The sequence below is a fragment of the Thalia democratica genome, unplaced genomic scaffold, assembly GCF_965202585.1.
Source record: "Thalia democratica unplaced genomic scaffold, ktThaDemo2.hap1.1 HAP1_SCAFFOLD_1068, whole genome shotgun sequence".
In the NCBI taxonomy this organism is placed as follows: domain Eukaryota; kingdom Metazoa; phylum Chordata; class Thaliacea; order Salpida; family Salpidae; genus Thalia; species Thalia democratica.
Window position 1 is genome coordinate 15,001 of NW_028139992.1, and position 10,000 is coordinate 25,000.

At 31.0% G+C, this 10,000-nt stretch overlaps 4 non-coding genes across 4 annotated transcripts; all 4 read left to right on the plus strand.

Moving 5' to 3' along the window:
• Window positions 1–1,294: 1,294 nt before the first annotated feature.
• Window positions 1,295–1,413, plus strand: LOC145847756 (5S ribosomal RNA). Its single transcript, XR_014371506.1, has one exon. It is a non-coding gene; the product is annotated as a 5S ribosomal RNA (ribosomal RNA).
• A 2,831-nt stretch (window positions 1,414–4,244) lies between these two features.
• LOC145847757 (5S ribosomal RNA) lies at window positions 4,245–4,363 on the plus strand. Its single transcript, XR_014371507.1, has one exon. It is a non-coding gene; the product is annotated as a 5S ribosomal RNA (ribosomal RNA).
• A 3,383-nt stretch (window positions 4,364–7,746) lies between these two features.
• Window positions 7,747–9,554, plus strand: LOC145847752 (small subunit ribosomal RNA). Its single transcript, XR_014371502.1, has one exon. It is a non-coding gene; the product is annotated as a small subunit ribosomal RNA (ribosomal RNA).
• Window positions 9,555–9,736: 182 nt separating this feature from the next.
• On the plus strand, window positions 9,737–9,889 carry LOC145847746 (5.8S ribosomal RNA). Its single transcript, XR_014371496.1, has one exon. It is a non-coding gene; the product is annotated as a 5.8S ribosomal RNA (ribosomal RNA).
• The last annotated feature ends 111 nt before the right edge of the window (window positions 9,890–10,000 follow it).

Consider the following 10,000-nt stretch of genomic DNA (forward strand, 5'->3'; position numbering starts at 1 on the left):
AAAAGTCGAAATTCGAAAAAAGAAGAAAAGTGGTCCTTTTCTAGGAGTTTTTTATTCCCAAAAAATGGGTCGATGTCCCCGTAACCCCTAAAAAAAGGGGGTCGAAATAACATTTTTTCATCATGCTTCAAATGGGCTGAAAAATTTTTTACGGGGTCTCTGGACCAAATAAAAACGATCTGTCGAGTCAGAATTCCAAAAATCGAAAATTCCCGAAATTTCTGTACTTAAGAGGCGGGGCGCCCACTATCGACAAAAGTGTGCCGAAACCCACAAACGTTGTGTTACGCGCGCTAAAATAAATACAAGCCTGATCGCTGAAAATGTATTCTATTTGAATAAGGTAAGTATCAACACCAAGGAAGCAATTCCTTTATTATAAATTCATACTCTGACATTGCGCTAATATTGCTCGTGATTGTTATTTAGTTAAAAGATATAATTTATATTACTTTTATTTTATTTTTATTTTACTTCTATATAATAATTATTTTATATTTTATTAAAAAATTTCTTGTTTAGTTTCTAAGCAACCACAGTTACGTTTATATGTTTAATTCTATTGTATTTTATATTTATCGATAATTTAATAAAAGTTTTAAAAGACTATTCTGGTTTTCCACGCTCTCTTCAAAAATGTGAGTTCTTTTAATTCTTCCACTTAATTATTCATTTTAAAGTAAACAACTAGTTATACATATTATTATAATGTATGTGTATTATATACTATCATTTTATAACATAAACATAGTTGAGTTATTAAATTAAACGTCAAATATTTTATTACCTTAAATTAAGTTATATTTATTATATAATCTATAATTATAAGTTATATAATTATAAGTTATAAATTATTTATTCGTAAAATCTGATGTAGTATGAGATATTCTTTAGAAAACTATAACTAACTATAAATATTCTTGTATATATAAGTCCATCTATAAATAGAACAATGAGAAATAGTAAAACAAACTAAACACAACATGTTACCGAAATGTTTATTTTAACAATATTTTTTATTTAGTTTAATCACTTAATAAACTTTACTTCTAATTATCATAGTATTAAATATAGAATATAGTTAACAATCTTTTAAACAAAGTTTTTAATAAAGTTGCAGGGAGTAATTGTAATTAAAACACCAAAAAAAAAAGGTTTTAATAAAAAAATACTTACATCAAGTTAAAATTTTATAAGGAATAATTTTAAAATATCAAATCGATTGTAAATTAAGTGCAAATAGGTTTTTTAAACAAACCGAAGGGTTTATAAAGGCTTGTAAACGCTTTCAAACGCCTACGACCATACCACACTGAGCACACCCCATCTCGTCCGATCTGGGAAGTTAAGCAGTGTCGGGCGTGGTTAGTACTTAGATGGGTGACCGCTTGGGAATACCACGTGCCGTAGGCTTTTACTTTTTGAATTCATCTTTTTTGTTTTATTTTTCTTTCTGACCTATTTATACTTATTACTCGTTTATTTACATTTCTTTAACGCTTAAAAGAAAAGAAAATTCTAGTTATTAGAAAACAAAAACCTTAGCCAATCAGATAACGTTATTTGCTGTTTAAACCAATTAAAGCGCTAAAAAAGTGGTTTGACCAGTTTGAGATATCGAAAAAATAATGGCACCATCTTGTAGAGTACAATTTTCTGAGTTAAAATTAATACAATTAGTCTTTTATACTAAAACTTAAAAGTCTTTTTGTCCACAAACAACTAAAAGCCTGGCTACTTGAAAAATCAAACAAAAATAAATTTTGAACTTTTGTATTGTGAGTCATAATAAGTTATTTACTGTTACCAACAGATACTAGCAAAAGCTTTTTAAAGTTTTGTATTAACTTAATGTATTTGTAATTACTTTTACTTAAAAGAGACTATTGAGTTACGTTTACTTAGTTTACTTTTGTATGTGTATTAAATATATAGCAATTTTGTTTGAACTTAAATAAGGACTATTAAACTTTTAAAAGAAAACTATCAAAGTTTACTAACTCAAAAGCTAAATCTTAGTTTTATTGTTATAAACATTTATGTTGTAATTTACTAATAACTAAATGAGTTTATTTCAAACAAAAAGAATTAAATAATGTTATGTCAAGCCTACTATATGAGGTATATAGGTATATAAGGTATACAAGCTTATGTTTGAAAGTTATAATAATAAAAATAAAAATAAATATTTAGTTGGTAAAATTTGTATGTTTTAATATGCTTTGAAATTAGAGTTAGTATAGAAGTTTTTTTTTAAATATAATAAATATAAATATTTAGTTACTAATAATAAACTAAAATACCAATTTTGTAGTTATTACAAAAAAAAAACTTATCTTACTTAAAGTTCACTGTAATTGAAATATTATACAAAAGCTTCATTATTATAAGCTTTGAATAACTTTACTTCATAACTATATTCATGTTTGCATATTTAAACTATAAAAAGTTAGTGTTTTGTGTATTGACTTTATGATTATTTTATTTTAGTAACTGTTAGTTTTATACTTTAATAAAAGAAATATGGTTAACAAGTAAGTTAAAAATGAAAGAAGCCTAAAAAAAACACACTAATTAACTGCTTATTCAATAGTTTGATTATTTAATTATTTTTCTGTTATATAGTTTAATCTTATTGTATAAAAAATACAGAGGTTTAAAGTAAGTTTGAATAAAAATAAAACAAAACATATAAAATAAGCATTAGTTCAAATACATAGTTTTTTTTTTAATGTTCGCGATGGAGAAAACAATGGAGAAAATTTAATTCTTTAATAATAAGTAGTAATTTAAATAAAAAATAATACAAATAAAGTTATACAATATATATACAATAGTTTGTCAAACTAGGCAAAAAAGAGTAGGCCACCACTACAATCCAATGTTCCAACTGGAAATTCAATGAGATCGTTACTGTACTTGTGATGAACGTTGATAATCCCCAAGATTGTAAGTCGAAGGCCTTACCCAACCTAACCAGCGCACTGGTTTTCTTACAACTGAATTAATCAACATTTAATATTGAATATAATCATTATTGATAGATAGAGGAATGTTGACAATCAACAACAGATTGTAAGTCAAAGGCATTACTCGACCCAAGTACCCACAACCTAGATTGAACAACATTTATTAGATAGATTTGTTTATTGATAGATAGAGGAATATTGACAATCCACAACAGATTGTAAGTCAAAGGCATTACTCGACCCAAGTACCCACAACCTAGATTGAACAACATTTGTTAGATAGATTTGTTAGATAGATAGATAGATAGTACAGTATAATCTCAAAGAATTTGAAGTTGAACATTGAACAATAGTGGCCACCATTTCAGGCCTGCTGGCAGCTAGATTACAGCCCCCGGCTACGCAGACCTGCAATATTGATGAAAAAAAACAGTATATATATTTCCGAATCTGAATTTGAGTACTTTTTATATATTATTAACAAAATTTTTTAGGGGTAATATCTGTTTAGTTTTTTAATATATCTTTAAAATAAAACACTAAGTTAATAATATAATAATAATAAAATAATAATATTTTGTTTTTAATTCGTTAATAAAATTATTTAATAATATTATATATTAAATGTATATAATAAGTTTAAGTAATAAAATAAATATAATATAACAAATATATTGTATAATAATAATTTTAAAATTAGTAAAAAAAAAATAAACATAGTTGAGTTATCAAATTAAAAAAACTAGAACGTCAAGTATTTAATTACTAAAATTAATTTAATTAAAAAAAAATCTCAGGTAGTCTAAAATGTCAGGAATTATTTAAAAATAAATATATATATAAATATAAATTTAAAACTTATTATATTGAAAAGATTGATGAATAATACTCTTGAATGTATGCAATGTTTGTATTTGTAATGCAATAACATAAATGGATAGATCAATGACAAATTGTAAACATATTGTATTATTTTATTTTACGATTTTATTTTATTTATTTAGTTTAATAATTCAATAAACTTTACTTCTACTTGTCCTGGTCTTAGGTAATTTATAGATAGCAATTATTTAAACAAACACTTTTGTACAGTTACAATACAGTTTTAGTACAGTTTGGGAGTAACTGTTGATAAAAAAAAGAAAAAAAAAGGTTAATTCAGGTTAAAATTTTATAAGGATTAATTTTAAAATATCAAATCGATTGTAAATCAAGTGCAAATAGGTTTTTTAAACAAACCGAAGGGTTTATAAAGGCTTGTAAACGCTTTCAAACGCCTACGACCATACCACACTGAGCACACCCCATCTCGTCCGATCTGGGAAGTTAAGCAGTGTCGGGCGTGGTTAGTACTTAGATGGGTGACCGCTTGGGAATACCACGTGCCGTAGGCTTTTGCCTTTTGAATTCATCTTTTTTGTACTATTTTTCTTTCTGACCTATTTATACTTATTACTCGTTTATTTACATTTCTTTAACGCTTAAAAGAAAAGTAAATTCTAGTTATTAGCAAATAAAAACGTAAGCCAATCAGATAACGTTATTTGCTGTTTAAACCAATTAGAGCGCTAAAAAAGTGGTTTGACCAGGTTGAGATATCGAAAAAATAATGGCACCATCTTGTAGAGTACAATTTTCTGAGTTAAAATTAATACAATTAGTCATTTATACTAAAACTTTAAAGTCTTTTTGTCCATAAACAAATAAAAGCGTAGCTACTTGAAAAATCAAACGAAAATAAATTTTGCACTTTTGTATTGTGAGTCATAATAAGTTATTTACTGTTACCAACAGATACTAGCAAAAGCTTTTTAAAGTTTTGTATTAACTTAATGTATTTGTACTTAGTTTAAATTAATAGAGTTTATTTGGTTTACTTTATTATGTGTATTGAATGTGCTAGTATCTAAAAATAAATACAACTAAAACAAAACAAACAAGGAGAGTACTTGAATAGAACCAACACAATTTACAGACCAGTTGTGTACTAAATTTAAAGCAATTCTGAATAGTGAATATGCAATTATTATTATAAGTTCAAAGTTCACTTTAATTTAAATTAATGTATTTTTTAAATTGGTTTTATTTAATAGATAGTAGTGAATTACTTTATTTAATTTACTTTAGTAAGTGTTGTATAACTTTATTTGAACCAGAAGCAAAACGGGATTATACTTTCAATAAACTACACAATTTACAGACCAGTTGTGTACTAAATTTAAAGCAATTCTGAATAGTGAATATGCAATTATTATTATAAGTTCAAAGTTCACTTTAATTTAAATTAATGTATTTAATAGATAGTAGTGAATTACTTTATTTAATTTACTTTAGTATGTGTTGTATAACTTTATTTAAACCAGAAGCAAAACGGGATTATACTTTCAATAAACTACACAACTTACAGACCAGTTGTGTACTAAATAAAAAGCTATTGTGAATAGTGAATATGCAATTATTATTATAAGTTTATAAGTTTACAGTTTACAAAAGCTTTACAATTTAGTTATTATTTTGTTCATATTTGCATATCTAATTTATGAAAAGTTAGTGTTATGTGTATTGGCTTTTTAATTTCTTTATTTGTAGAACTGTTAGTTTTATATTCTAAAGAAACATGTTTAAATAAATATGTTTAACAAGTAACTTAAAAATGGAAGAAATATATTGTATATATTGAACTATTTATATTTATTCTAGCTATTTGCTTAGTGTATTTATTAATGTGATTATTTTATGTTGTTGTTTGTCTTATAGTTTAATCGTATTGTGTTTAAATATATATAACAAATACAGAGGTTTAAAGTAAGTTTAAATGAAAATAAAATAAGACATATAGTTGAAATATAAGTTTAAAAAAATAGTTTTTTATTTTATTTCTTTGTTTGTTTGATTGTTTGTTTATTATATAATCGCGACGTTTCATTTTATTACTTTTAAGCATACTAAATATAATAATAGGTATAGTTATAGGAAAAATTCAATTAGTTTCTAATGTAATAAAAAAGTTTATTTCCACAAATAAATAAATACCTGAAAAATCAAATGAAAAATAAATTTCGCACTCTTGTATTGTGAGTCATAATAGGTTATTTACTGTTACCAACAGATACTAGCAAAGGCTTTTTAAAGTTCTATGTTAATTCAATGTATTTGTACTTAGTTTTATTAAAATGACAGTATTGATGGTTACGTTTATTAAGTATGTTTATTTAACGTTATGTAACTCAAGTAAAACCAGAAGCAAAAAGGGAGACTACTTTAAATAAACTACATCATTTATTGTTATATATAACTCTAATAAAACCAGAAGCAAAAAGGGAGACTACTTTAAATGAACTACACAAATTAAAAATATATTATCAAATATAAATCAATCGTGTTGTGTTTCAAAATACATGTTTCAAATAATGTTTTACAAGTATTTATCAGTTATTTAGTTTTCTTTTTATAGTTTAGCCGTATTGTTTTATTTATTTGTTATTATTTTTATTTAATTGTTTGCTTATTATATTTATCGCGATGTGCTTAAAAGAATAGAACAAATACAAAAGTTTAAATTGTAAGTTTTAAATAAAATAAAATGAAACGTACAAAATAAGCTTATGATTTATTATTATTATTATTATTATTTTTATTTCATTGTTTGTTTATTATATCTATCGCGATCTGCTTAAAAAAATAAAACGAGTATTAAGGTTTGAAAAGTAAGTTTAAATAAAAATAAAATGAAACATATAAAATAAGCTTATGTTTTTTTTTTTTTTTTCATTTTTATTTATTTTTATTTAATTGTTTGTTTATTATATTTATCGCGATCTGCTTAAAAAAATAAAACGAGTATTAAGGTTTGAAAAGTAAGTTTAAATAAAAATAAAATGAAACATATAAAATAAGCTTATGTTATTTTTTTTTTTTTTTTTTTATTATTATTATTTTTAATCAATTTTTTGTTTATTATATTTATCGCAATGTGCTTAAAACGATAAAACAAATATAAAGATTTAAAAAGTAAGTTTAAATAAAAAATAATACAAATAAAGCTTATTTATAATAAACAAACATATTTAAAACATTAAAAAAAGTAGTTTATATATATTATTTTTTATTTATTTCTTTTAAACATATTAAATAAAGTATAAAAAAAGTATTAAAACATTTAAACGTAGCATAAATAAGCTTAAAATATTAAAAAAATTGAAAAGAAACAAAGAAATTAAAAAAAAATCGGGAAAAATCGGCAAAAAAGTTCAACAGCAACATTTGAGCATCATACACGTATGCATTACTTTACACTAGTGAGAGAGACGTGTTTGTGCGTTCGGTCGACTTGGCGAGAAAGCGGGCTTAAAGCATTACTGTTTAGCACCCGAGGCGCGGCTATTGCAGCGGCGGCGAACGTGCTATGTAAACGCATCGGAGCAGCGTATGAAAAACTACAAGCGTCCAGCGGCGGTAGGCTTATAGCTTTGCGAAGTCGTCGAGACGAGTAGCCGACGCAGGCAGGCACGGCTCGAGGCGGGTAACTGCAGCAGACAGATGGCGTGTTGCTGCTGACGAGTTAACCGGCAGAAGGCAAACGGTTGGTCGGGAGAAAGAACAGTCAGTTGTATAGCTGCATGCTGCAGTCGACGCGGGCTGGCGCTTTAAACAGCAAAAGGCCGGCGCCGACTTTCAGTAACGTTCGCAAGGCTTTTAAGCCGAGTGATAGAAAAGGTCTGTATTTATACAGTAAAAACGCTCAGTCGAGCAACGGGTTTAAACGCCCTCGGATAGTTATCTGGTTGATCCTGCCAGTAGTCATATGCTTGTCTCAAAGATTAAGCCATGCAAGTGTAAGTACGAGCTCACGTACAGTGAAACTGCGAATGGCTCATTAAATCAGTTATGGTTCATTTGATTGTACGCTTTTACATGGATAACTGTGGCAATTCTAGAGCTAATACATGCGTAAAGCGCCGAACTGACGTGAGGCGCGCATTTATCAGACCAAAACTAACCGGCTTTCGGGTCGTTACAATGGTGACTCTGGATAAGCTTGCGGATCGCACGGCCTAGTGCTGGCGACATCTCATTAAAGCAACTGCCCTATCAACTATCGTCGGTACGGTATCGGCCTACCGAGGTTGTAACGGGTGACGGAGAATCAGGGTTCGATTCCGGAGAGGGAGCCTGAGAAACGGCTACCACATCCAAGGAAGGCAGCAGGCGCGCAAATTACCCATTCCCGGCTCGGGGAGGTAGTGACGAAAAATAACAATGCAGACCTCGTACGAGGTCCTGCAATTGGAATGAGTACACTTTAAACTTTTTAACGAGTATCCATTGGAGGGCAAGTCTGGTGCCAGCAGCCGCGGTAATTCCAGCTCCAAAAGTGTATATTTAAGTTGTTGCGGTTGAAAAGCTCGTAGTTGGATATAGGGACGGCGAGGTTGGTCGGTCGAAAGGCTAGCACTGGCCTCGTTGTTCTTGTTGGTCGGTGCCTTCGCGGTGCTCTTAACTGAGTGTTGCGGTGGTCCGGCAAGTTTACCTTGAAAAAATTAGAGTGTTCAAAGCAGGCTTTACGCTTGTATAATGTTGCATGGAATAATGGAATAGGACCTCGGTTCTATTTTGTTGGTTTTCGGAGCACGAGGTAATGATTAATAGGAACGGACGGGGGCATCCGTACTGTGCCGTTAGAGGTGAAATTCTTGGATCGGCGCAAGACGAACGACTGCGAAAGCATTTGCCAAGAATGTTTTCTTTAATCAAGAGCGAAAGTCAGAGGTTCGAAGACGATCAGATACCGTCCTAGTTCTGACCTTAAACGATGCCGACTAGCGATCGGGCAGTGTCGAACTTAAGAACTGTCCGGCAGCTTCCGGGAAACCAAAGTCTTTGGGTTCCGGGGGAAGTATGGTTGCAAAGCTGAAACTTAAAGGAATTGACGGAAGGGCACCACCAGGAGTGGAGCCTGCGGCTTAATTTGACTCAACACGGGAAATCTCACCCGGCCCGGACACAGCGAGGATTGACAGATTGAGAGCTCTTTCTTGATTCTGTGGGTGGTGGTGCATGGCCGTTCTTAGTTGGTGGAGCGATTTGTCTGGTTAATTCCGATAACGAACGAGACTCTTACTTGCTAAATAGCTGCTCGACCCATTGGGTCGGAGACAACTTCTTAGAGGGACTAGTGGCGTTTAGCCACACGAGATTGAGCAATAACAGGTCTGTGATGCCCTTAGATGTTCGGGGCCGCACGCGCGCTACACTGACCGGATCATCGTGTGTTCCCTAGGCCGAAAGGTCCGGGTAATCCGTTGAACCCCGGTCGTGCTAGGGATAGGGACTTGCAATTGTTTCCCTTGAACGAGGAATTCCCAGTAAGCGCGAGTCATTAGCTTGCGTTGATTACGTCCCTGCCCTTTGTACACACCGCCCGTCGCTACTACCGATTGAATGGTTTAGTGAGGTCCTCCGATTGAGCCTGGTACGTGCGGCAACGCACTCGCCGGTGTTCGAAAAGACGATCGAACTTGATCATTTAGAGGAAGTAAAAGTCGTAACAAGGTTTCCGTAGGTGAACCTGCGGAAGGATCATTAACGAATCGAAATTTGATTTCAAGCGACGTCTCTTCTTCGAAGGGACCGAGCCCTGTAACTGTTATAGTTCGGTCGCGTTGCTTTCTGACAGCGGGAGTAATAATTCAGCACGCAAGTGCTGGCGCGGCCGCTTCTTTTTGAACACGATTTTTTGGTTGCATTGAGATTGATTAACACGAGAGATCTCTTAGCGGTGGATCACTCGGCTCGAGCGTCGATGAAGGACGGAGCTAGCTCCGAGAAGTAATGTGAATTGCAGGACACATTGAGCATCGATATTCTGAACGCGTATTGCGGCCTCGGGTAATCCTGGGGCCACGTCCGTCTCAGGGTCTTTAACACACCGATCCTTTCATTAGTTTGAAAGTGCCTGCGACTCGTTTCTTAATTAAGGAGCGTGTCGTCAAAGACAGCTGGTCTGGCGATTTCACAGCTGAAGCGTGAGC